General features: G+C 43.1%; 1 long non-coding RNA gene across 1 annotated transcript; it reads left to right on the top strand.

Moving 5' to 3' along the window:
* Nucleotides 1-1972: 1972 nt before the first annotated feature.
* On the top strand, nt 1973-25491 carry LOC140598119 (uncharacterized). The gene is made up of 4 exons (XR_012000246.1): nt 1973-2804; nt 18705-18915; nt 22625-22761; nt 25402-25491. It is a non-coding gene; the product is annotated as an uncharacterized lncRNA (long non-coding RNA).
* The last annotated feature ends 1830 nt before the right edge of the window (nt 25492-27321 follow it).

Raw genomic sequence — 27321 nt, 5'->3', positions numbered from 1 at the left:
TTCCTCGAATTATAATTGAACCAGCCCCGCAGTGTCTTTGGACGAAAGTTTGAATTCTTTATGGAGGTATTTCTTGGCCTATTGTCTTTGTGCAGTGAACTTTACATCTTGCTATTCAACCTATATTCTCCTGGCTACCAGCAAGATTAATTTAATCATTGTAATGCAATTATTAATACTGTTTACCCAACGCTGGGTTTCAGGTTGGCTGTTAAGAAATTAAACTCTCGCTGGGTGACCAGAGCTAGGCAGGGGTTTCTTCATGTTGAAAGGAAACAGTCCTCTTTATTTAGTCTCAGAGCTCTAGCTTTCGGCCACGGGCTCAATTAGCCAAAATGGAAACAATTTTCATTCATTGCAATAACTCACTGTTCTGGAGATCGCTTTCAAAATATACACTTTATTATTATACGCTGACCTCGGTGGCGTGGAGTGGCAATAAAAGAAAGAGGCAGGGAGATCTATCTAGCCCCCTTGGGCTATAATTATTAGAAATTAATTGGGTTCAGGACCCTGGGTAGTCTAGCTAAATTAATAGCTTGTCTAGTGGTTTAAATCCGAATTTTTAGTCCACGGGAGAAAGAGAGTCACAGACATGAAATGCAGACCCAAGGGACGCCTGAGTTTACTTGCAAGACACTCATCTATTAAATAGTGTCTAGAATACATTTGAGTTGGGGCGAGGGGGCCGGAGGAGGAGGGGCGGGGGCCAGAAGCAAAGAAAGGAGCAAGATGGGGAAGGCGACCGCGAGTGAGCTAAAAGGTCTCGAGTTGATTTTATTCGATTTTTCTTGTCTGCATTGTTTTCGGGAGGGGTTGCATTTAGGGGTTAAAATAAAAAATAAAGATCCCGCGTACTCGGAGCTGTCGTGCCAGAGTAAAAGTGAAAAGGGAGCCTTAGGCAAAAGGAAATTACTGCGAGCCCGCGTGACCTTTCAGGGAGGTAATCAATCAAGTGATCAACAGGGATATTTATCATCGCTATATAGGACTACTTCGCCCTGCGCGGGCGGGGGTGAGGAGGCGAGAGGAGGGTGGAGACGCGCGCACGCGTGCACACGCACACACACACACACACACACACGCACAAAGTTTGGCCGAAGCCGATAAGCCTCGAGACCGAGCACGTAGGCTCTGATAAGTGCTAAGACGGTCGGTTTAGCCCGACATCCTCCGAGCACCTCGGCGGGCGGGGGGGACGCGCGCATCCCGGCGGCGGCGGCTGCGCCAGGGTGTGAGCCGCAGTGTCCGCTGCGCTCCGGCCCGAAAGGGAGGCTGCGGGGGGACGCGCGCCCCCTGCGCCGGCGAGGACCGGGAGCCGGGCTGGGACCCGCGGCCCGCAGGGACCGGGGGCGGGGGCGGGGGCGGGGGGATGCGCCGGCGCCGCGGCCCGGGGCGCCCCCGCACCTCCTCTTCCTGCGAAAGGCTCGCGGCGCCCGCGGCGGGGCTGGAGGGAGGCGCGGCCGCGGCCGGAGGCTCCTGCGAGCACGGGCGGGGGCTCGGCGGCCGTGCGCTCCCCGCCCCGCGCCCCTCTCTCCCCGTAAAACTCGCCCTTTTGTAAATTGCGTTTTCTCGGCCCCGATTTCTTAGCAAATCGTTAGGTTTTACAATCCTCCTGCAACCCTCGGGCCGCTCAACGCGCCCCGCCCCGACTTCGGAAGCGCGCAGGGGGGAAGGTGCGGGGGGCGGGGGGCTGCGGGCGGCGGGCGGCGGGCCCCTTAGTAACGATGATAATGATGCTCCGTGGTCGGCCCTGGGGCCCCGAGGCCCTCGCGCAGCTCGGGGCTGGAATCGGCGGTTGTTTCGGGGAAGGCCGGCCCCGGGGCTGGGGGCTGGGGGCTGTTCCCCGACGGGGCTCCCCGGGGAGCCGCGGTCCGGGAGCCGCGCGCCGCCCGCAGGCAGCGAGCCGCCGCTCCCGCCGCTCCCGCCGCTCCCGCCGCTCCCGCCGTGTGGGAACGTGGGCCCCGCCGCTCCCGCCGCTCCCCCGCCCTCGGAGCCGCCCTCGGAGCCGCCCCGGGCCGCACAGCCTGGTCTGCGGCGCCCCCGCCTGGCCGCCCCGCGCCGCCGCAGCTCCGGGGGCGCCCGCTGTGCGCGGTAGCGGCCCGGGCGCGGGGCTGCGGCGCAGCTGGGGCGCCCCGGGGAAGCGCCGGTCGCGGCGGAACGGAACCAGCGACGAGGATTACGAGGCGAGCACCTCCGCGGTTGCTACTGGTGCGGGCTCCGGGGGAGCAGCTCCCCGGGGCCCTGCGGAGAGAAGCGGCCTGCGGCGGGACGGCCCTGCCGGAGACGTCCGGACCTCCTCGGGCCCCTCCTGCGCTTCAAACAGCAGCTCTCCGAGTTTAATGCACCTATGAGCCCCTTGGGGATCTCGTCGAAATGCGAATTCTGATCCAGTTAAGTCTGGCGTGAGACCCGAGCAGTCTGCTCTTCTCAGGCTGCTCGGTGAAGTGGATGCTCCTCCCCCACCCCCAGCCCCCCACCTCCCAGGGTGGCCCGTGGATCAGCAGCATCAAGCATTGCCTGGAGGAGTTTATTAGAAACACTGAGTCTCAGGTCCCCAACCCAGACCTACTGGATCAAAAATGGCATTTTAGCAAGACATTCGCTTGAACACCGAGGTTTGGGAAGCGGTGCTCTGGAATGTGCCTTCCTTCTGCTTTAGATGAGGACACCTCCCTGGCTGAGCCCATTCCCAATCCTGCTGTCTGTCTGCCTTGGCCCTGGGAGAGGATGGAGACAAGGAACCTAGGCCTTCAAAAGCTACCTTCATGGGTTGACTGCTGGCCTCAAGACTAATGCCACTGGTGAGGCTTTCCCAAGATTCTGGTCGTCCCCCAGAATGGCACTCCCCCCACTTCCTCCTCACCCCCACCTCAGTATTCTGTTGTCAAGTCCCTGACACTTCTCTCTCCCTCCTGACATTAGAGTCCTTGGTTTCCACCTCGTCCTCCCCCCTCTTAGCTAGAGGCTTCTTGAAGGAGTCCATGCCTTATATTCTCTAAGCTTCGTTTTCTCCATGCAGCAGGAAAACGGTCATTCCTTCCCCCATGGGATTAATGTCTAAAAATGCTTTGAAAACTATAAAACTAATGTAACTGTCACCTCTTTTTCCTTTTTTTTTTGTTAAGATTTTATTTATTTATTTATTTATTTATGAGAGACCCAGAGAGAGAGAGGCAGAGACACAGGCAGAGGGAGAAGCAGGCTCCATGCAGGGAGCCTGATGTGGGACACGTGTGGGATCACGCCCTGGACCAAAGGCAGGTGCTCAACCGCTGAGCCACCCAGGCATCCCTGTCACCTCTTTTTCTTATCCCTAGCCCCCCTTCCCATGGGCCAACACAATGCTTTACTTCACCAAGTACTTAGTTTGGTGTTGTCTCTTTCTGGAAGGTCCTTTAACTCAATCACACACCTGATAAACTGAACCTAGAACACAGTCAAATTTAAAGCTTTTTGTAAGAATAATTAAGTTCTACTTGTCTCCCCCATAAAATTCTCTATAGAAGAGATTCTTCATCTGGGATAGAATGAATTCAGGGCTCTGTGTGACATCTGCATATTCTAGTTTCATTACTCAGATAGTTGGTTCTGGAGCCTGGAAGCTGTCCACATTCTAAATGGTCAGTAGCTAAAAGTTGGGATCTTCAAGAATTGAAAGCTAGCTTTTGTATATACTATTAAGTGAGCCATTTGGGGGCACTGTTTAAAAAAAAGGGGAAATTTTATCAAAGATTCTGGAATTCTTTGGAAACCACCAGCTGTGTAACCTTAGACAAGTTGCTGAATGTCTCTGAGTCCCCATTTTCTCCTCTGTGTGATGGGAATAATTACGCATGTTTTGCAGGGTTATTGTGAGGAATAAGACAATGTATACCAAGTGCCTACAATGCAGTGTGTGCTGCGTAGCAGAAATTTGACAAATGGAGCTATTTAGACCCCTAGTTCTGACATTCTCTGGTTGGCATAATGATAAGGTGTAGTGTACGTGTGTGTGTGCTAGTCAGGGGTCTTGGACACTGCCCTTTCCATCCCCATCTAGAATAAGATATTTTTTCTTTGCTCAGCACATTGTCCCCTCAAATAGCTGAAGTCTGAGGCATCTGTTGTACGTAAAACTGGCTGGAGCAACTAGATCTTAACATTGCAGTTCGAACAGGCACCAACGTGTGTGTAAGTGATTGGATTTTAGCTAAATATTTTCAAGGGATTCTTGTGTACTTGTTCCTACTGTCCATATGAATCAGGGTTGTACTCAGCTCATCCCATACAAGCAGCATCCTGACCATCTATCAGACGAACTGAAGCAACAGGATCTGCGCACCGTGTGATGAGGGTCACTGAGACCCCACTGACAGACACTGCTCTGCCCCGGCCACCTTATTGCAAGTCTTCCCCGACAATACAAAGTCATAATTCGAAGATATCTACTGTTTCTGTTTTACCATATTCTCTCCCTGTAATATGCAAGCCGCACTGACAATTCAAAGAGAAAGTGGGTTTTCATGGGATTAGTAAGTGCTCTTTGGTTTTTAAAAAGATTTTGTTTGCACAATTTTTTGTTGGTTTAGTGTTTTTACGTTTTTATCCTCATGATTCTAGCTGTTATCTTTACTCTCAGTACGTGAACCTATTGATTGAGTCTAGATCCCTACCAGGAAATAAAGGATTTGCGAAATTTACATACACACTCCTTTAAAATCCTTCAGTCAAACAAATAATTATGGCTGACATGACAAAATAGAGACATCATCAAAGCGAGTTAATTTGCTTAATGTACTTTTAAACTTATAGATATAGCAGATTTTCCACATCTTTATAAAGCACTAACTATAGGACCCGTGCTGACACAGCTTATAAAGGAGACTGCCTTGTAACAAGATCCTCAGTACTCAGTAACTTAATTCCCTTGACTTGAGTCCAAGGCAGACCTGGCTACGCTCAAACTCAGCTCTAGATTGAAGCCCATAGCCATGACAGAGTGTGATACAGGTGTGCCCTGCTTTATGAAAAGCCACATCACAATGTGATTATTCTCTCCATGCTATTTTATTAAATAATGAGTTCCCCCGAGACATTTAAAATATGATTTGACTTACAAAAATTTGATTTATACTCACTTTTCCCAGAAACATACCTATGGAGGTAAAGCTTTATTTTTTTTAATGATGATGCATGTCCCTTAGCAAATGTATTATAAGCAGTCCATTTTCAGAGGTTAAGGTAAGGAAGCATGCACAATTCTGAGACTGGGAAAGAAACAATTTTGGTACGGGGAATCAACTGTACCCAGAAGAGACTGTAGGAACCGATCTGTTGAATTATCTACCTTGAATGCTCATATAAGATATACTAGTAGTCTGACATATGGTGAGATTTGGGCTTCAGATGTTTTTAAAAACATGCTATGATGCTGGGTTTTAATAGAAAAAAATTTCCAAATCAATTCTATAAACATTCTTGAAAAATACTTTTCAAAACTGAGGAAGAATTTTCCATTGCGTAGAGAAACAATAATACCTTTCGAATTGGTCTGGGCTTCAACCCGTCTAGAAGTAATAGTCCGTAGACAAAAATATTACCATCCAACTCATATGGAGGTTTTCACTTAGCTAGTTGACATTGAAGTGAAACTCTGAAATTGTATTTGTTGTACTCATCAGGACGTTTGTCGTTCTGAAGGGCTCTAGGAGACACTTTCACTTCTGGATGCAGTAAAAGCATCAATGCAGAGAAGCCAAGATAGTGAATACTATTTTAATACATCTATTTCTGTTGTGTTAATGTTAGTTAGACTGAGCTTTTCACGGCATTTGTGTTTAAAATCTCTACGGAATCAACCCCATTCAGGTTTCTTCATCCCACTAAATGAGCAATCTGTGCACCTGTGTCCCCCAGATGAGCACAACATAATAGTCATGGAGCATGGGTGCCTTAGTGTCAGAAACCTTCTTTCCCTCTTTGCTTTTTCCTTTTTTTTCTTTTTGTAAAGATTTTATTTATTTATTCATGAAGCACACAGAGAGAGGCAGAGACATAGGCAGAGGGAGAAGCAGGCTTCCTGCAGAAAGCCTGATGCAGGACTTGATCCCAGGACCCCGGGATCATGATCTGAGCCAAAGGCAGACGCTCAACCACTGAGCCACCCAGACGCCCCCAGAAACCTCCTTTTCTAATCCACTCTTCATGCCACTGCTGCACAAATCCTCCTAACGCACAGTTCTGATAATATTACTCCTACTTGGAATCTTCAAGATCCTTTAGCTATTTTCAGGATAAGGCCCTAATCTATTACCTTTAATTCAAGGTTATTATTCTAGATAGGGGATATAGCAAGAGAGGTGGGAAAGCATGAGGTATGCACCAGAAGTGTTAAGAATCTCAGTCTGCCTGAGTTATGAGATTCAAGGAGACACTTTATGGGAAATAGGTTTGTAAAGATAGGTTCGGCACATGCCATGAAGGGCTTTGAATGAAAGACAAAAATTTGAGGCTTTGTCTTGAAAATAAGAGACCTTGAAAACTCTGAATAAAGGTACGATATTATCAGAACTGTGCCTTAGAGAAATTGGGCAGGCAGTGGTTTGTGGGATGGATTACACTTCTTCACATGTTCAGTCTACCATCTTTTGAGATCCAAGGCAAACATCATTTCCTCCAGTAAACTTTAGATATGGTCCTCCCAACTGAAGCAATCTCTCCTCATCACCAAAGTCCTGCCTCTCTCTTGCATGTTGTTTTTGTGTGTAGCTCTAGGGTGTCTCCTAATAGTCCCCTGAGGGGTATTTATATCCAACTCATCTTGTTCTCCAGTGCTAAAACACATCCTGCTAACAACCTGTGGCCCTTACTGAATGTGAGGATTTGGGTTTGCAACACTTTTAGAAAATGCTCCACAATTACCTTTTTTATTTTATTTTTTTTTTAATTTTTATTTATTTATGATAGTCAGAGAGAGAGAGAGAGAGAGAGAGAGGCAGAGACATAGGCAGAGGGAGAAGCAGGCTCCATGCACCGGGAGCCCGATGTGGGATTCGATCCCGGGTCTTCAGGATCGCGCCCTGGGCCAAAGGCAGGCGCCAAACCGCTGCGCCACCCAGGGATCCCCAATTACCTTTTTTTAAAACTGCCTCTCCCTCAGCCTCTCAGTTTGCTTTTTCTTGCTTTCTTTGTAGATATGTGTTGGATCCCTTTGTGCTACCTTCCATATTTGCTTGCCTTTCTTTCATAAATTCTATTTCTATCTTTCTGTGTTTCATTCTGAATAATTTCCTCAGATCTATATTCAATTTCTCTAATTCTCTCTTTGGCTGTGTCTAACCAACTATTTAACCTGTTGTTTAACTTTTTCCATTTCAATCATATTTTTTCCAGTTTTATAATTTTATTGGTTTTTTAAAGATGTTCTTGTTATCTTTTCACACTGCCTGTTGTCCTCTTATTTCCAGTTTCAAGGTTAAGCTTTTAAACATTTTAAGCATATGTCTTTTATCTGACAGTTCTATTGTTTGAAGTTGGTAGAAGTCTAATCTTGCTGTTTGTTGTATCTCCTGGACATTGTTCAGATAAATTGTTTTCCCATATTTTAGAATTTTGAATTGTTAGTTCACCTTCAGCAAGACTTTGTCTGTGGGAATCACATTTAATATTTCTTGAAGACTTACCTTCCAAAGTGGTTTTATATTTGGTTTTTTTTCCTTGTAAAGAAAGACAGGGAGACACATGCAGCACTTCATTTGGATTCGCCTGGAGTCTTGGAGGCTTGGCTACTCTATGTTCTCTTTGAGAGCTTGTTTGGAGGTTCTAGCAGGGGAGTGCAATTATACCCTTGACTGAACAGCAGTCCTCCATCCTCTTTGAGGGAGCATGTAGCTTCAGGAGTCATGTCCATGGAGTGATAAGGGAGGAAGGGTACACCTGCCTAGCCAGCCAGATCAGCTGAATCAACCATAGCAATCAATGGGGTGACAGATGTCACAGCCAGATCTTCCTCGAACCCTACATTTGCTTTTATCAAATATCAGATATAAGGAATATCATCAACTTCATTTTTTAAAATTTTTTATTTATCTATTTTATTTTTTTTTTAATTTTTATTTATTTATGATAGTCACAGAGAGAGAGAGAGGCAGAGACACAGGCGGAGGGAGAAGCAGGCTCCATAGACCGGGAGCCTGATATGGGATTCGATCCCGGGTCTCCAGGATCGCGCCCTGGGCCAAAGGCAGGCGTCAAACCGCTGCGCCACCCAGGGATCCCTATTTATCTATTTTAAAGACAGAGACGGAGTGAGAGAGAGAGCACAAGTGGAGGGAGGGGCAGAAAGAGAGGGAATAGCAGATTCCCTGCTGAGCAGGGATCCCAATGTGTGCTCATTCCTGGGACCCCTGGGTCCTTAGCTGAAGGCAGATACTTACCTGACTGAGCCACCAAGGCATCCCAAATATCATTGACTAAAGTCCATTTATTATCCTGGGGTTTTCCAAAAGATGGAGGAAGTGTAATTAGAACCACAGAAATGAGTGATAGTAGGTCTATTGGAAAAAATTGTCAGGGAAGACTTTTTTCTTTGTAACCTAGAAGCCAGATGAAATAGAAGCTTTCTTGTTATGTCTTTTCTGGTGAGCTGATGATTTTCTAGATCAGCCTTTCACTGATGGCGTAACTCTTTGAAACAAAACTTCATGCAAAAGTATCATTTCTAACTTCCCAACTAGTGTTGGACCAGAACTTTATGTCTTGATTCCATGAAGGTTTTGAAACGTAAGCTCTGAGTTCTCAAAGCTATTAGCTTCCCATTCCCCAACTATAGGCTGCCAGGATTTTCATTCCCTTTTGTATTCAGTACAATGACTTCCTTTTCTTTATTTCAGCAACATTTTTAGTTATTAAGCAGAATGCTTCAGTGATTTCAGAAGGGACGTATTGCAGATTATTCAGTCCGTAAAAACACCAAGATATCTAGACTTGAAAATACCTATAGTGGTTTGCTGTTAGTGAATTCCAGTTTCAATATTTTTTTCTTGGATATTTTATTCAAAATAAATGTCTAGGTCCCAAAACAAATGCAGAACCAAATATCACTTATAAGCAGAATCACAGGGATCCCTGGGTGGCGCAGTGGTTTGGCGCCTGCCTTTAGCCCAGGGCGCGATCCTGGAGACCCAGGATCGAATCCCACATCGGGCTCCCGGTGCATGGAGCCTGCTTCTCCCTCTGCCTGTGTCTCTGCCTCTCTCTCTCTCTGTGACTATCATAAATAAAAAAAAAAAAATAAGCAGAATCACAAAAAATAGCCTTTTCACATGTTTCTGGTCAGCCTGAAATCACTCATCCCACCCCCCTCATCTGGCCATCAAGAGCATTTTCAGGGTCACTTGGGTGGCTCAGTCGATTGAATGTCTGACTTGTGATGTTGGCTTAGGTCTTGATCTCAGGGTCATGAATTCAGGCTCCACATTGAGCTCCATGCTAGGTGTGGAGCCTACTTAAAATAAATAAGTAAATATATAAATAAAAATAAAATAAGAAAAAAAGCATGTTCAGCCTTCAAGTGTCATCTCAGAATCAGCCTTGTCTCTAAGGTTTTCTATAATGATGGTAATAATAATTACAAAGCAACTGTTTCTCAAGCAATTACTTTGTGTGAAGCATGACACTGGCATTTCGCAAATGTTACCTTATTTTTATAAATAACCATATGGCATTTTAAAACTCATTGTACAGGTGCTGGAACTGATGTTTTTAGAGGCTAAGTGACTTCTTCAGGGTGACCTAGCTAGTATTGGATTGAACAATAGGAAATAATTGATACTCAATTATTTCTTACAAAAAAGTGCTTTTACATAGCTCAGTCTAGGAAATAGTGACAATCGGATTCAGAGTCAGGCCCGACTAATTTCTAATTTTGTGTGCTTCCCCATGGACAGCGCAGACTCTTTACTATATTAATTATGCCTTACTCTAGGCTATTGCAGCAGTTGTATACTATTTATCTTGCTTCACTTTCTTCACTTGACCTTTACTTACAAAAATGTATGTTCATTTGTCTTCTCCAGTGGATTGTAAATTCCTTGAGGGCTGTGCCTTAGTTCCGTATCCCTAGCACATAACACACTACTTAGTACATGACAAGTCCTCAATTATTTTATTGTTTAAATAAACTAAACTAAGTTTGTTTATTAGCAAGCATCGGTCAGTATTTATATGTATGTAGTTGATGTGCTTTTGAGCTTTTCTCTTTTTCTTATTTCCTCTTAGTGGAAGTTTTAAAATATCGTCCCAATATTTTGTGACACTCTTCCAATCAAGAGGTGGTGTCTATGTCTCCTCTCCATAAATCTACACAGGTTTGCAACTGTTTGAATCAATAGAGAAGAGCAGAAGTGATGTTTTGTGCCTTCCAAGCCTGGGCCATAAAAGTCCATGTACCTTCTACATATGTGCCTTGGTGCCTTGGAACATTTGCTCTCTGAATGCTTCCTTTTCCGTGCTCCATCTCAGAACTCCATGGCCACACTGTGAGAAGCCCAATCCACATGGAAAGACCTCACAGGGGTTCTCTGGACAAGAGTTCCAGCTGTGTCCAGCCTTTGAGTTATCCCAGCCCAGATGCCAGGCAAGTGAATGAAAAAGTCCCCAGAGGATTCCAGCCCCTGAATTCCAGCTGATTGAGTCACCTTCAGGCATTTGAATCTTACCAGGTAAAGTTCCAGATGTTGTGGAGCAGAGATAAGCCATCCTTCTCTGTTCTATCTGAATTTCTGATCCACATACTCTGTGAACATAATAAAATGATTATTGCTTTACACCATTATATTTAATGCGGTTTGTTGTGCAGCAGTAGACAAGTAGAGCATTGCCTTAATGTGGCTCGTCAGTTAGGAATCCCGATGGCCTGGTCAGTTTGGAGGCTGCACTGGTAGTATAAAGAAGCTCCTTTACCCCAGTGATTAGGGTCTGGTGGTGGTTGGCTGCTCCCATGTCCTGAATCAAAAGTTTGCTTCGAGTGGGTGTTGGTTTCTGGACAGATTTTGAGCATTTGGCTCTCATCTTGTGTGTTGAATCTGTCTTACTTAGCATCTGTCTTGACCCTGGCCTGAGACCAGCCTGGCTTCCTGAGAGCAGTGACCTCCCAACTCATGGGGGCTGCCCTCCTCTTCCTTAGGTCTGGATCTAGCCTCTGCCCACCCTCATATTAACTCAGACAAGCTGACCTAACCTAGAGCAACCAAACCACTCATCAGAAGCTGAGCCTGGCTATTCCCAGGAAGCCCTGGTGCTCACTCTACTCTTACTCAGGACCGCTCAAAGATCAATTCCAGTCAAGCTGCCAGCCAAGCTTTGCCTTCACGGACTTGGTAATTTGGACTCTGGCCCCTCTTGAGAAGGGATAGCTCTTTCTTCATTCTCAACCATCCTACTCAATATGCCCCTTCTCCTTACCAGGACTCCTTAGGGGACAGCATGACTACACCCACCCTGTTAATTACAATTAATAGTGCGCAGACCTTCTAACAGCAGACTCATACAGAGATATGAAGGCAGAATGAGCACGTGAGGCAGGGGTCACTAGGAGGTGATTGGATTTCCAGACAAGCCCAGAGGCAGAGGCATCCAGAACTCCTGGAGCAGCTGTGCTGAAGTTTCTAGCATCCAAGCCCAAGCATCATGTTCAGAAGCAGGCAGGGATAGCCACTGTGTTTTTGCTAGATCAGTCTTGTGCTGTGGGAGGGCATTTCTTCTAGTTATGTCAAGCATCCAAGCCTGGTCCTCTGATCTTCTTAAAGATCTGTAAACTTCCTACTATCTTTTAATAAAACCTCTCTGCTTATACTAGAGTGGGATATTTTGTCTGGAATTAAGAACACTGAATTTACCGTCTTCCAATATCTTGTGATCTTTGAATGATTTGGAAAACCCCAGAGCCATAGACTGTTTATTTAATTTTTGTTTGTAGATTATGACACAAGCACTATTAATGTTGAAGATCTACTCTGAGCGCTACAGTAATAATAGAAAATTGACAGGTACTACGCAGTAATGTGAAAAACAATGAACCAACCAATCAAGATACGGTGTATTCAAATAGTATTATTTTCACTAAAAGCTTTAATATTAATGTTAAGTAATGAAAGTATCATGACTGACCATGAAGAGCTATAATGGTTAAAAAACAAATTTACGATTTACTTTATTTTTTTATGACTTACTTTAAAAGTTTCACTTTTATCTCCCCCTTGACATTTCCACTTTGGGGGAAATGTTTTATATGGAATATATTTTACAGTAATATACATATCTAATTTTTGAATATTTATTTTGGGAATACATGGCAAAAACATTTTCACTGATTAATCCACATGATCAAAAAATTTGGAAACCGCGGCTGTGAACTCAAAGTATTTATTCTTAAAGAGACCTTAAAGAACATCTAATCTACTAGTTTCGAAATTTTTTAGTAACAGAAATCTTTTTTCAAAGAAAGCCCCACTACCTAAAATAATGAATAGCTTGGTAGGGTTCCCCATCTGCTCCTTCCTGAAGGGTCCAGAGGAGCACTATTTGCAAACCATTGGTATACTAGATCCTCTCTCATTTTATGATTAGGAAACCAATGCCCAGAAAGAAAATGACTTGGCCAAGATGACTTATCTATTTGATGATTGATTGAACTGGGGGCTCAACTTATATTTCCTGATTCTCTTTTTGTCCAAAGACCTTTCCACTGTATTACATTATTTCATTGAAATGCTGGCTTTGAAGGAGTCTGGTGATGCTTTCTAATTTGTGTTCCTGTTGCAGTTCTGAGGTATTAGGAGGTATCTGCCAATCCGAGTCTAGGGTATATCTGAGAAGCTGGAAGGTAGTGTTATAGACTCCCCACCCACCACCCAACCCCTCAGCACTTCCAAGCAATGTTGATCATATTAAAAACATTTTTAATGAGTTCACTGTGCATGTTGTTTCTGCTTCCTCTTGCCTGTTGGCTTTAGTCGAAAGAATCTGGATTGGAAGCTGTGCCAAACACTGTCAACAGATCCAATCACAGTCACGCTGTCATCCGATAGAAATGTAGCTTCACCGGAACTTCTGGGCTCTTGTTCACACATGTGGATTCTAACCAGCAAAGGACTAAGCTGTAGTGACTACAAGTAAATATCTCTGAACTACACTGAGATTGATGACAATGGTAATAAAAACGGTCTTTTCCATGACGAACACTACCAGTAAGTCAACAGTTAAAAAGGGATAGTTTTAAGAGTAACCAATGCATTAACTCTTGTCAATGAGATTTCTTTTGGCAGTAATATATTCTGTGGATTAAGTTAAACCAAATGTTTGTAACAATGGAAATGTAGTCATGTTAACAGTTAGGATTATCGTCCCAGTGAATATTTACTGTAGTTACATTCAAACTTACCCTTTAATTTACCCTTTTGGACACTGTTTGATCATTTTCATCTCTTTATGATAAATTCCATTTTAGATTAAAACCAACAGAAAGCATCCTTTAACATTTTTAAAGCCATGCAGTTTATTTTCCTTTAAAAAGTTTATGCTTCCCCCACCCCCACCCCTACAGCGCAGAGCTGCTGCTCACCCTGCCTACACAGTGATGGGAATAAGCAGTGAAAGCTCTGCCTGAGAAAGTTCTGTAAGTTCTGTGGCCACATTTGACTTTACTCAGTGTTCGTAACCTCCAGACCCAGCCATGGCCAAACGCTATATGGCATTTTCTCTGATTTCTCTTTGATTTCACATCTGTCTTCTGTCATTTGGATAGTTTTGTGGCCATCCAGGTAAGAGGCCCTATGTTGACCTTATAACCTAGAAGCTTATCTCTCTGGTTCCTGTGCTTGGCTGGAGCCAGTGCAGAAAGGCCCACCCATTTGACCTCACGTGAAGCTAGCCTTCTTCTGGCTCCTGGGGTGACCCTGGCAATTCCCGGGTACATAATTCAGCAAGACTAGGAACTAGTGTTGTGTGTCACAAACATTCTTTGCTGTTTATAGGACTTCATCAGAGACTGTTCGGTCATGATATTTTTGTTGATTGGTATAAAGAAAATTCTTTTTATCTCTTTGGACCATAAGTAACATCTTATCATGGTTTGGTTTGGGTTATATATATATATATATATATATATATATATATATATATATATATAATTTATTTATTTTAAGGAGAGAGAAGGGGGTGCAAAAGGAGAGAATCTCAAGCAGAGGCTGCACTGAGCACTGACCTGGGGCTTGATCTCACGATTCTGAGATCATAACCCGAGCCGAAACCGAGAGTTAGATGCTTAATCAACTGAGTCACCCGGGTGCCAATCTTGTCATAAAAAATGAGTGTCTATAAAATGAGTGGAAGATGGTGACAGGGAATTTGCATTTTGGGTTGCTTTTCTGTTGTTTTCTTTTATCACTTTTGACTATATACATACAAGGTAACATTTTTACACTGAGAGGGGCGAGGCCCCATGGAGGACTTCAGAGCACCTATGACTCAGATGTTTTGAGAGGGCCCTCCCAGAGCCTTGCCATGCTGACGAGATCATCCTTCCTCTCCCCAGCTACCACACCACAGCAAGCTCAGAGAGCCCCCCCATAACGAAGGTTTGTAACAGTGGAAAGGTACCTCTTTTAACAGCTGGGATTATCATCCCAGTTAATATTTACCGCAGTTACATTCAAATTTACCCTTTGGGACATTGTTTGATCAGGGGAAGAGAAAACTCTTATTCATTCTCAGGTTGCACTGTGGCCACCCTACAACCACCAGTTGTTCAGTGGCCGCACTCCTTCCAGCTAACCACTAGTCTTCAAGCATGAACTGACTGTCCATCTTCCTGTTACTTGGTGGTTCTTAACCAAAGTTGCATCTATAACCACTTACAAAGCTTTTTAAAAACACTGATGCTAAGGTTCCAATCCAAACTAACTAAATCAGAATCTTTGGAGGTAGGGCATGAACTATGTGTTAATAGCTCTCCAGATGATTTCCACTCACTTACTCAAGTGCTCCCTCCACAATAAGTCTTTGACCTTATAGAGATCTTTGATCCATTGGTCCAATTGCTTTTGCACCATTCATCACTTTCTCGTGTCCCGGTACCCAGATTCCCGTAGTCCATAATTATAATTATGTGCAAATGCTCACCCTCTCCTCACCCTCATCTCCCTCGTGAAGTCCCCTAATGCCATTAAACTCGCTGCCACAACTACTTCATGCCTGAGCCAAAGCTCCCTAGGGAAAAACACATAACAGACCACGTTGCTTATTTTAAATTCAAATCCACGATCACAAATCTCAGTAGGGCACACAGCACAGCTCAAAACCCTATTAAGCTTTCAGATTTTCAGTTTGCCACACTACGTCTTCTATTCTCTACCCCAAATCTCCTAAATCCCCCTTCCCCTCCCCACCCTTTTTGGCTGATGGCGTAGCCTCAAAATTCATTAGGGAAATATAGGTATTGGAGGGAATTCCTCATCTTCTTCCCTCCAAATCTACAAAATCACATACATCTATGCTTACACTCTGCACCCCTCTACTGGCTATGGATAAAGAGTTCCTGCTCCTTTCAAGACCAACCCTCTGGTTTTGCTCCTGATCTCTTCTCTTCTTATCTCCTAAGGGACTTCATTCTTCCCTTCATAGGAATGCATTCCCAGTTTCTTTCCACGGTTTACAAATTATACGTCCTCAATCTTAAACAAAATATCCCTGATCTTAAATGAGTATCCTCGATCCTAAAACAAAACAAATCTTCCTTAACTCCGCATCCATCTGGCTATCATACCATATCTCTGTTTCTCATCATTTTAAAACTTCTTTAAAAGGGTTGTCATTAGTATCTCTCCCCCTCCCCAATACTCCAGTGAAAACACTCTTATCAAGGTCAGCCTCACATTCTAAGCAACCCTTTGGATATCTAAAAAGAACCTCAGTATGTCCACAATTTCTCTTTTCTAAAACCACAAAATAATCTGCTCGGTCTCTAGTCTTCTCATTTCACTCAGTGGCAACATCATCCACTCAGTTCAATCCTCGATTCTTCTCTTTCTCTCTTGTCCTATGTACAATTCATCAAAATATTCTGTTGGCTTTTCTCCAAAATGCCTCGTGAACCTATTTGTCTCTCCCCTTCCCACTACTCGGGTCCAGTCATCATCAGTCCTCACGTGGACTCACCCAACAGCCTCCTGATATCTCCTATCCCCAGTCTCACCCCACAACATCCATTTTCTACACAGCAGCCTGTGTGTCTTTGAAAAACATAGATGAGATCAGATGAGATCAGTTCATGTCCAACAGCTTCCCATTCCACTTACACTAAATAGGAACTCTTTCCTAAGGCCCATGTGATCCAGCCCCTGCCTAGCTCCTCACACCTCATCTCAGATGGCTCTTCCCACCAACTCTCACCTTTGTTTGCCCTAGCACGGGGAGCCCCTGCACATTCCCGAACGTTCTGTATTGCAGAAAGTCTCCAAGACTCCACTTCACTGATCTGCCTAAAATGCTTGCCTCCCGGATCCCGGATCCAGCTCCGTCTTACCATGGCTCAGAAGTTACCTCCTCCCCTTGACCATTCATTCTAAAACAGCCACCATCCTACCTTCACGTTATAGTGTTCCTTAGTTTGCTTTTCTTTGTGGTGCTTTTTCAACAAATGGGGTTATTTTAACTGATATCTCAAGAGTAAGTAAGTTAGTCTTAAAGACATTCTCCAGAAGTAGAATTTAATAAGGAAAAGCCTTTGGGTAATCTAAAAACAATATCTGGTCGATCTTTAAGGACAATACCTGGGTTGCACAGGTGTTATTGGCTTTCTTGAATGTTCTGTTTTCTTTTTTTAAGATTTTATTTATTTATTCTTGAAAGACACAGAGAGAAAGAGGCAGAGACACAGGCAGAGGGAAAAGCAGGCTCCATGCAGGGAACATGATGAGGAACTTGATCCCAGAACCCTGGGATCACGCCCTGAGCCAAAGGCAGACGCTCGACCGCTGAGCCATCCAGGCATCCCTTGAATGTCCTTTGAAGAGGTTTGATATTTGATGACTAAAATCACTATTTTGACTCTAGCTCTAAGATCTAGGTTCTCTACGTCCCATGGCCCGAAAATCTTGGATCCTATATTCTATGTCCCTCCGTCTCAGCAGGAAGCCACCAAACAACTAGGGGACTTCTTTTCTCTTTTCTTGCAAATGGTTAATCTATGAGCATCTATGACTTGGAGTGACTTTAGTGATGATCTAAGGAATCTAGTCCCTGCTTCTAGTAGAGTAAAAGCCTTTGTGTGGTTAATTTAAGACGGGACTGTTTTTCCAGTAAACTTCTTTTTAATGAAAGGACATAACTAATTTTGCCTCCTTCTGGGTGATAACACCACTTGTGCTTTCAGAAGCTAATTAGGGGATGCCCATTTTGAATTCTTTGATACCACTGATGAATGAGAAATATACATGAATAATTTTCCTTTTCTGCTAATGGAAGTTAAACAGCGCGTGTCATATGGAATAAAGTTCTCTTCCCTGCTATAATAATAGCTTGGGTTTTTTTCTTTCTTTCTTTCTTCAGAAATTCTGGAATCAGTGTTCAGCCAACAGTAATTACTGCTCATTACAATAATCATCACCATCAGCTTGATCGGTCCCCTGAGGCAAGAGTCAGGGCCTAAGGAAATGCATTTTTACCTAGGATGATGAAGAATTTTACCTGAGGCCCAAGGCAGCCTCTCAAGGAGCCAAACTTGATGACCGATACTGGCAGCTGTTAATATATTGAATTCCTAAGTCAGAATTATTGTTTTAAGTGTTTTCTGAGTGAAACCATATTCTAAGGAATCTGAAATTTCAGTCTCATGGTGAAGTTTTCACAAGTCCCATATATGAAATGGAAACAAGAACAAATGTGGATAAATGGTTAGAAGTTTATTAAGCAAGGAAGGTAACATCAACAGTAACCCATGTTACAGAGAAGTGGAGACCAACCTCTGCTTCCTGGTCTGGGGCTGCCTTTTAAAATAACAAAAAAAGGAGAAAAAAATGAGTGGGAAATATCAGAAAGGGAGACAGAACATGAGAGACTCCTAACTCTGGGAAACGAACAAGGGGTACTGGAAAGGGAGGTGGGGGGGGGGTGACTGGGTGATGGGCACTGAGTGGGGCACTAGATGGGATGAGCACTGGGTGTTATATGTTGGCAAATTGAACTCCAATTTAAAAAATATGTAAAAAATAAATAAATAAAAACATGGGGGAAAAGTAAAAATAAAACAAAATAACAAAAAAGGGGGGGGAGCTGAAGAAGGAGGTAGATGCTGGAGTGAGAGCCTGCATTGTAAGTGGTTTACAGAATAAAACCATAAGGTCTCAGGATTGAAATGGATCTGAGGCTTGAATCCCATTTTTAGCATTAGAGTGAAGCTTTACTACATACCAACAGGGTTCAGAAGTAAATGCCTACGCTCTATTTTTAAGAAGATCATAGACTTAAGCAGAATAGAATACAAAACTGTTAGGATGCAATCCAAATAAAATATCCAAATATAAAAATCCAGTTACAGTGGCTTAACTAAATAGGATATATCCTGCCCAAAGTCAGAACCAGAGATGGGCAGTTCAGAGTCATCTAGGCTGTAGCTCCAAATATCTTTCTGCTCCACTGTCACTAACATATGGCTTGTCACTCAGGCTGCCAGGTAGCCCCTCTACCTCCCATCTCCTGCCTCCTGACAGCAGAGACGGAAGGGAAAGACTAGAGGAGGAAAAGAGCACGGCCTGAATCAGGAAAATGAAATCTTTTCCAGAACTCTCCAGCAGGCATTCCTTTATGTCTCCCGGTCAAAACTGTTCAGCAAACCTACCTCTGTGGCACAGGATTCTGGGAAGACAATTACTCAAGGTAGGCATATTGCTACTCCAAACAAAATACGGAGTCTACCATAAGAAAAAGGGGGGAACGGAGATTGATTGGCAGTAAGTTGTGTCTAACAGTAGGCCAACAAGTACATAGACTAACAATCACATTGACTTTATGCCATTGGATACTTTGTACATAATACATTTTTGCAGAACACAGGACTGTCTACCCTCCTACTAGGGGGAGATATCATAGAGGGCTTCAAGTGGAAGTAACTCCTGCAATGAGTTTCAAAGAAAGAATGAAATTGTTGGAGTAGACAAAAAGACTACTTGAGGAGAAGGACTACGGGGGAGCTAAGTGGGCATGGAAAAATGATGGTCCAGCAGAAAACTTTTCAGAATCGGCAAAAATGAAATTTGAACCAAAAAGCCCTGAGGCAGGGTTCTAGGTGTGGCTAGCTCCAACAGCCCAAACAACGCCACCAAACTCATTATCTTTCTCTTCTCTTTGATTCTACGGTGATGGATAAGCAACTCCAGGCTTATATCTCAACCTATAAGCAGCCCCAGAAGCTCCAATAAAGTTCCAAGTGTGGATCTCATTGGAAGAACTGGAATGTGTGTCCATCACTCTAACCCATCAGTGTGGACAGGCAAATGGGGTTTGCTGACCGGGCAAGGCTGGGTTCCATGTCCACCTCTGGAGCCCCACTCAAACCACTTGAACTAAGAGTGAGAAAGAAGCTTCTCCAAAGGAAAATTGGGAATAAGCAAAGCAGGCCAAAGTAGCAAATGTCTTTACAGAGACCAAATTATTTTAGTGGTACATAGAAGGTATAATGCACAAAACATGGGGGTGGGGGAGCAATTGGATGATTTGGGTGAGGGGCAGGGAAGATTCAGAAGTGACACTGGAATTGAGGCTCGAGTATCTGGGTACAATGTTTGTGCTAAGCAAGCCGGTAACTATACACAGAGAACCAGGTTGGGGGTGGGAGGGAGACTGAAGACTGAAGAAGTTGAGGAGAATAACAATAATAATAATTTTAATATTTATTTATAATAGTATGCATTTAATAATATAGTATTATTTGTGTTCATAAAATAATAATAAACAACTATACTCCCCGGCAAGCCAAGGGAAAAGAAACAGCAGGGAGCAGAAAAACATTTAGATTAAACATTTAGAACAGACCACTGCACTGGAGATAACGATATTTAAAATCTCCAGGCCTATCTTTGTTTACATTTAAAAATGTATAGATTATAATATGCAGAGGACTCCAGTTTTGAAATGTTTCCAAAAACAGCTGGCTCTATTACACTTTTATTTCTTTAATGTCTTCTTTCCTTTTTCTCTCAGAGAATCAATGTCTTTAAAACACCAAAAGAAGGGGTTAAATTGCAACAGTTTGAGATGAATTGTGGTTGGAACCTGCAGCTATAATGAAAAACAACATCTAAATTTTCGAACCTACATGAAGCCAATAAGCTGTCCCTAAGTCAAGTTTAATTAATGTGCAGCATTTGTCTACTCTAAAAGCCTATGAATAAATCTTCAAGGTCAAATTAGTATTTTAAAATATGAGTTGGCCAATACAATAGGAGTTAACATACAAGCAGATTAAGATGGCATTTCTATTTTAAATCAACATAAAGACATAAACTTGAAACAAGATTTCTCACACACAAATTTGCTCTTTCTCTTTTCTAGGACCATTGTACCTGAGATTTAGTGATTTGGTTTCAAAAGAATGAAAATAATTTTTAAAAATATCTTTTAAATTACATTAGTTCTGTTACTCGCTTAAACTGGAAGGAACTTTATTTTGAATACATCTCTGAAGGCATATGCGGTTGTCAGCAATTCAGTAATACCACCATGACATACTGATAAAAATATTACTCCAAATGGATAAGAAATTTGATTTGAGGTTTTTTTTTAATTGAAATATAGTTGACATAACAATGTTACATTAGTTGAGAGTGTACAACATACTGATTCAACACTTCTATACATTACCCAATCCTTGCTTACCACCTAAGTGTAACCACCACCTGTCAACACACAGTTATCAAATTTTTTAAGGCATAGATTTAACAACATAGATTATTGCGAAAGCAGACATAACACACATGATCTGTGATAGACATTGTTAGATGTCTAACCAACAACCATTCCTCCTTCCTCTTCTCTTTTCTTAGAGAACTTTAGTTGCTTACAACTATGTGTTTTCTTTCTCAGGCCTTCTGCCTCAGGAAAGGTTGGCCCTGCCTCAGTCCCTGAGGGTGAATCCTAATTGGCCTAACATCCTCATGATGATCCCATCCCCTCCCAATGATTGATCCAAGCATAGGATTATATGATTTTAAGGGAAGTGCCAGGAAGCAACTGGAAAGAATTTCCTCACTGTTAAAAAAGAGGCCCAAGAGAGAAACCATCCATTGTCTCTTATAATCACCTTGCCACCTAGAGGTGTGCTTTATTAATTAATTAATTATTATCCTGAGAGGGGTTTAGTGGACACACGGAAAGAATCCCAGTCCTCAATGATGTTAAGCCACTGAATAAAATAACTTTGAAGTCATCATACTAGCAGACTTCCGTGTAGGATAATAACATATCCTTTTTTTCTTCTTTTAATAATTATGAGGCTGGTTTTCTGTTACCAGCTGCCATAGGACCCTAATACATACTTTATTGTTGTTTTAACCATTAAAACTATTAAAATATTGAGGGGCTAAGAAAAATAATGTCAAAAAGTGACAAGATAAAAAAGAGCAAAACACAATTTATGTCTAAGAATTTCCATTCTTCACAAACACGTCCCACGCAGAGACATATTTTAAGGGTGTAGGGTTGTTCCCTACAATCTGGTTTGTACTAGCAAAAGAGTAAAAACATAAATTCCAGTAAAACATACTGCTGATTCCCTGTTCTACTACGACCACCCCTTGATGGGCCTGGCCCCATCTCCTGTTAGTGTGGACTGCTGTCTAAGCAGTAGCTGCCACAAATGCCACCATCCTGAGCCAAATTACACATATCACCAGGAGAGCCACCATTTTCCAGCCCAAGGTTCATTCCTGGCAGCGACGTCAGTCATGATGACCAGGTGGACAGGGCACTGTTTGGTTTGTTATCTTCACTGACTTTGAACAGATAAAGCCTGTTGCAAAACACATTCTCAGTACTCCTGAGAAGATCTCAGACATGCTCAATTTAACCTTTTTAAGATGTTTCAACTTCTTTTCTGTTTTATCCCATCTTCTGTCTCAGCACATATCCCTCCACACCAAGACTACACCCTAAACCTTTTCTCCAGGTAAAGCCAGCTAGAAATGGGATTGTTCTCATTATAATAATATCAGCTGGGCACTCATTATCAACATAACCAGTGATGATGCGTGTATGGTTGGCTTTTACCAAAACCTTAACTCTCTTTGGTCAAACTCTTGCTTTTGTAAGCAGTCTGAAGTTCCCTTCTTGTGTCTCTGTTTTTGTCACAGGGTTCTGATGACTTTACACATCCCCCTGATTTCACCAACTTCACACATTATATTTCTCATTAATATATCAGGTAGGGTAGATTGATTAACATGACAAATAGACCAAAGTATGGAACGGCTCCCACAACAAAATGTCCTTGCTCCTGTCTTGGTGGGGAACTTGGGCCAGTGCATGCGCTCTCCTCCACATGGTTACCCAAGCCTCATTCACATCATGGAATTCTACTGTCATTTTTTAGGGGGTAATCTGCATCCAGCCTGAGGAGAAAGAAAGCACAAAGGAGAGCATGAGTGGGACGGTTTTACAGCTCAATGATATCTCTTCTGAAAGATGGCTACACTCTATAGATCAAATTTCTGATCCACTTCTTGTTTGGTAAGAAAGCAACTTGATTATTGCAACTCAAGTGTTTGTATCAATATGTGTTCTGTTCCACATCTAATCAGAAGTGATAATCTAGCTAGACTTCTTAATGTGTTTTGTGTGAGCACAAAAGTTCTCAGGGTAGATACTTAGAGCTAATAACATAGCAGAAAACTAATCAATTAGTTAATTAAACTGTGGATGGGTGACATTTTATTTAGACATCCCTCAGCTTGCACAGAAGGAGTGAAGAGAACCATGTATCACTAACTTAAAATAATTATCCAGCTCATTTTCTTTGGGGGGATTAAAAAGTGCTTCTCAGGTTTGATATTTACCAATTTAATATCCCTATGGAACCGTATAATCACAGAAGGATAATCTTCCACATTAATGTTCTCACCTACATGACACTTCTAAAAAAAAAAAAATCAGAACCCTTCTATCCTTAAATGGAGGATTCAATCATCTGACGTAGGCCGACTTGTTCAATAAAACCACAGAGTCAGTCTGTGTGAATCAGCCAGTTTGCATATTGCCCAAAGATAAATTCTTTTCAACAGTGAAGCCTGTCCAGTCACCAGTCTCCAAAAGTGTACAGGTCTAAGGAGCAATTAATGAGAAGATGTTCATTGCTTTGTTCCACATGTAACCACCCACAGAAAAGCAGATTACAAAAAAATGTCTTTCAGGCAACATCTCTGGATACAGAAGGTGGCATTTAAACCATGGCTCCAGGGATCCCTGGGTGGCACAGAGGTTTGGCGCCTGCCTTTGGCCCAGGGTGCAATCCTGGAGACCCGGGATCGAATCCCACATCGGGCTCCCGGTGCATGGAGCCTGCTTCTCCCTCTGCCTATGTCTCTGCCTCTCTCTCTCTCTCTGTGACTATCATAAATAAATAAAAATTTAAAAAAAAATAAAAAAAAAAACCATGGCTCCAGAAATCAATAAACCAACAGCAGTTAGTTAGACTTAAATCATTACACCTTAAAAAGAAGGATAAATCATTACACCTTAAAAAGAAGGATAAATCATTACACCTTAAAAAGAAGGAGAATGTTGCCATAGGAAAACCAGCTGCCTGGTTACCTCACAGATGGGGATTATCTTGGTGACATCACGGGAGTCAAAAATACGTACGGATTTTGGCTCTACAGATTCAAAACTATAATCTTCACAGTGCCCCAGAGTTATCAGACTCAAGGAGACAACTTCATGACAACCAAACGCACAGGGGACTGATATGTAAATCATAATGTAACTTATTCATTTAATAAGAAATATGACTGTGACACAGAAAGGAATGCTCATTTTGGCATGGCTCATACGTTCCCTGTAAGCAGTTAAGTCATATTATAACCAGAAGGTTGTTTGGTGAACAGTGAAGAATTTGAACTAAGAGAGTTATTCGTACGATTCAAATATTTGATAGTACTGGATTTTGATATTCCCATTCAGTCATTTCTTATTTCTTTTTTTTAAAAGATTTTATTTATTTATTCATGAGAGACACAGAGAGAGAGGCAGAGGGAGAAGCAGGCTCCATGCAGGGAGCCCGATGTGGGACTCGATCCCAGGACCCCAGGATCACACCCTGAGCTGAAGGCAGATGCTGAACCACCCAGGTGCCCCTCATTTCTTATTTCTATTTTTATTTTATTAGCAGTAGGACACATTTTCAGGATAGAGTCTTACAAGGAACACGTACAAGGAACACCCCTGCTCCTCCCTCACTGCTCTGACTAAAACTCTAGTTGTCTACCCAGAGCCGCACATGCTCAGCATCTCTATAGTCTGGGAGGAGCCAGATGGAGGAGCCAGGAAGAGTGTTCCGAGGAGGAGCTGGCACATGCAGAGGTACAGAAGAGTGAGAGAATGTGGCACACCCTGAGAACTGCCAATGGTTCAGTAGAAATGGAAGTTGTATTTGCAAGGGGCTAGAGACAGGAGGTAGTAAGAGGTCAGGCTGAAGAAGTAAGCAAGAGACAAATGATGAAGGAAAGGTCTTGTATGCTTGGCTAAATTATTTGACCTTTTATGAAAAGCTCTGGAAAGCCTCCTAAGAATTTTCAGTGGGGCCATGACATGATCAGATTGCAATTTAAAAAATATCACTGTGTTGGGATCCCTGGGTGGCACAGCGGTTTAGCTCCTGCCTTTGGCCCAGGGCGCAATCCTGGAGACCCCGGGATCGAATCCCAGGTCGGGCTCCCAGTGCATGGAGCCTGCTTCTCCCTCTGCCTATGTCTCTGCCTCTTTCTCTCCCTCTCTCTCTCTCTCTCTCTCTCTCTCTGTGACTATCATAAATAAATAAAAGTTAAAAAAAAATTAAAAAAATAAAAATAAATAAAAAATATCACTGTGGCTTAAAAATAGAAAATTGAGTTAAGGGAGGGGTACAATATCTGCAAGAAAGAAAGTAGGGGGATCCCTGGGTGGCTCAACAGTTTAGTGCCTGCCTTTGGCCCAGAGCGTGATCCCGGGGTCCAGGATCGAGTCCCACATCAGGCTCCCTGCACGGAGCCTGCTTCTCCCTCTGCCTGTGTCTCTGCCTCTCTCTACCTCTCATGAATAAATAAATAAATCTTAAAATAAAAAAGTGGCACATAATGGAGCCTTGGGTGCTTGACAATCTCTGATTCAATTCAGGTGATCACTTCTCAGCCTTAAAAAAAGAGAAGGAAGAAAGAAAGAAGAAGAAAGAAAAGAAAGAAAGAAAGAAAGAAAGAAAGAAAGAAAGAAAGAAAGAAAGAAAGAAAAGAAGAAGAAAGAAAAAAAAAAGAAAGAAAGAAGAAAGAAAAAAAGAAAAGAAAAGAAAAGAAAGAAAGAAAGAAGAAAAAAAGAAAAGAAAAGAAAAGAAAAGAAAAGAAAGAAAGAAAGAAAGAAAGAAAGAAAGAAAGAAAGAAAGAAAGAAAGAAAGAAAGGTAGAAGGCCTGTGTCACCTGTCACCAGTGTGTCACCCTCAGGACTTCTCTACAACTCCAGTCCTCCCACTGCCAGCACTTGCGCCGTGGTACCCAGGAGTGGGCTTTGGCTCCTGGCACCCACCTAGTGGCCCGTGGCAGACTTGAGGTGTCAGAGAACTCGTGCTCCAGCCACAGCCTCAGTGTGGCCCGGGAGGGCTGGCACCTAACTCTGGGGTATGTGCTATGCCCCGTCAGATTCAGCTCCAGGTGCCTGGTAACAGGCCTCTTGGCCGCTTTCTCTTCCTTGTCTCACTTCCCCATTCCCCTATCCTGCATGCTTCACCTCCCAAATAACTTACCTGTAATCAAATAATTTATTTCAGGATCTGCCTTGGTGGGGGGGAACCTGAGGGGGGCGACAAGAGGACTCAAACTACAGGCCCCTGGAGGGGAAGGATGATGGGGGCCTTATTCAAGCAGGGAACACATAGCTGGTGACAAAGGAGGCAAGCTGGACATACGTTCTAAAGATGTTAAAACTGAAGAAAGAAAATATCAGGGGATTCCAAGGTGGCCCCCATGTTTCTGATTTGGCAACTAGAAAATGGCAATGCCATTCGCTAAGAAAAGGAATAAAGGAGAAGGAGGAGAAGGAGGAAGGCAATAGACTCAGAGTTGAATATGCTGAGTCTGAGGGGGGGAGGAACAGCCAATGGAGTTGAGAAGTAGGACGTTGGCTGTTCCAGCTGGCCCTGGGACGCCCGGCCTGAGCTGGACCATCCATACCAGGTGGAGTGAACTGCTCCTAGTTTTGTGCTCATTGTCTGAATCTCCTTCCTGTTGGGGGAACTTATAGAATGAATGGAGGCAGGGCCCCTCCAGCCCTCAGAGTGATCCCCAGGGGAGCACATTGCCTTTCTAAGCCCTTAGCAGTGAGGGCACAGTCATGTGACCCGGGCTTGACCAGTCAGATGCCCCACCAGGGATTTTTGCACGTGGATGGGATAATGCACAGAGGCAAGCACGACCTGATCTTTCTTTTTTTTTTTTTTTTTTTTTACGACCTGATCTTTCTGAGTGAGTGTGGTAGAGTCAGGATCCAGTGTTTCTGGGAGTGACGGCAGCAGCAGCAGTGAGGTCCTGGCTCCTATCATTTCCGCTGGGTCAACTCTAGGGGAGGGAGGCCAAGAACCCATGCGAAGTTCGCCATCGTGGTAGGAGCTGCAACTTCAATTTCATCTTTGGATTTGAAGAAGGATCAAATGTTCTGTTTCTTAAGCTGGGAGGTAGACAGGTGAGCGTTTGCTTTATTTTCTGCTTGTCCTATTTTAAGCAACCTCGGTGCATTTTAAACACTCTTTCGTATGGATATTTCACAACGAAGCTGTTCAAACAAACAGAAAAACACATTTTTTTAAACAGAAGTAACAACATAGAAATTATATGCAAGGGTGAAAAGGATATAATGTGTGGATTTGCTTTTTTTTTAAAGGGAGACAAATGAGGAAGATTCGCAGAATGTTGGTAGTTGTTTGTTAAAGCTGAGAGAGGAGTGTGATGGTCCTTGGGATGTTCTCTTTATATTTTTTGTATGTTTGAAATCTTCCCTAATTATAAAACTTAGAGGTGGGAAGGGTGTGCAGGGCTCATGGAAACACGAATG

This window comes from Vulpes vulpes, chromosome 3, assembly GCF_048418805.1.
Source record: "Vulpes vulpes isolate BD-2025 chromosome 3, VulVul3, whole genome shotgun sequence".
NCBI classification, from domain to species: domain Eukaryota; kingdom Metazoa; phylum Chordata; class Mammalia; order Carnivora; family Canidae; genus Vulpes; species Vulpes vulpes.
The sequence above is the reverse complement of the archived record's forward strand: the minus strand, read 5'-3'. Positions and strand labels throughout refer to the sequence as shown.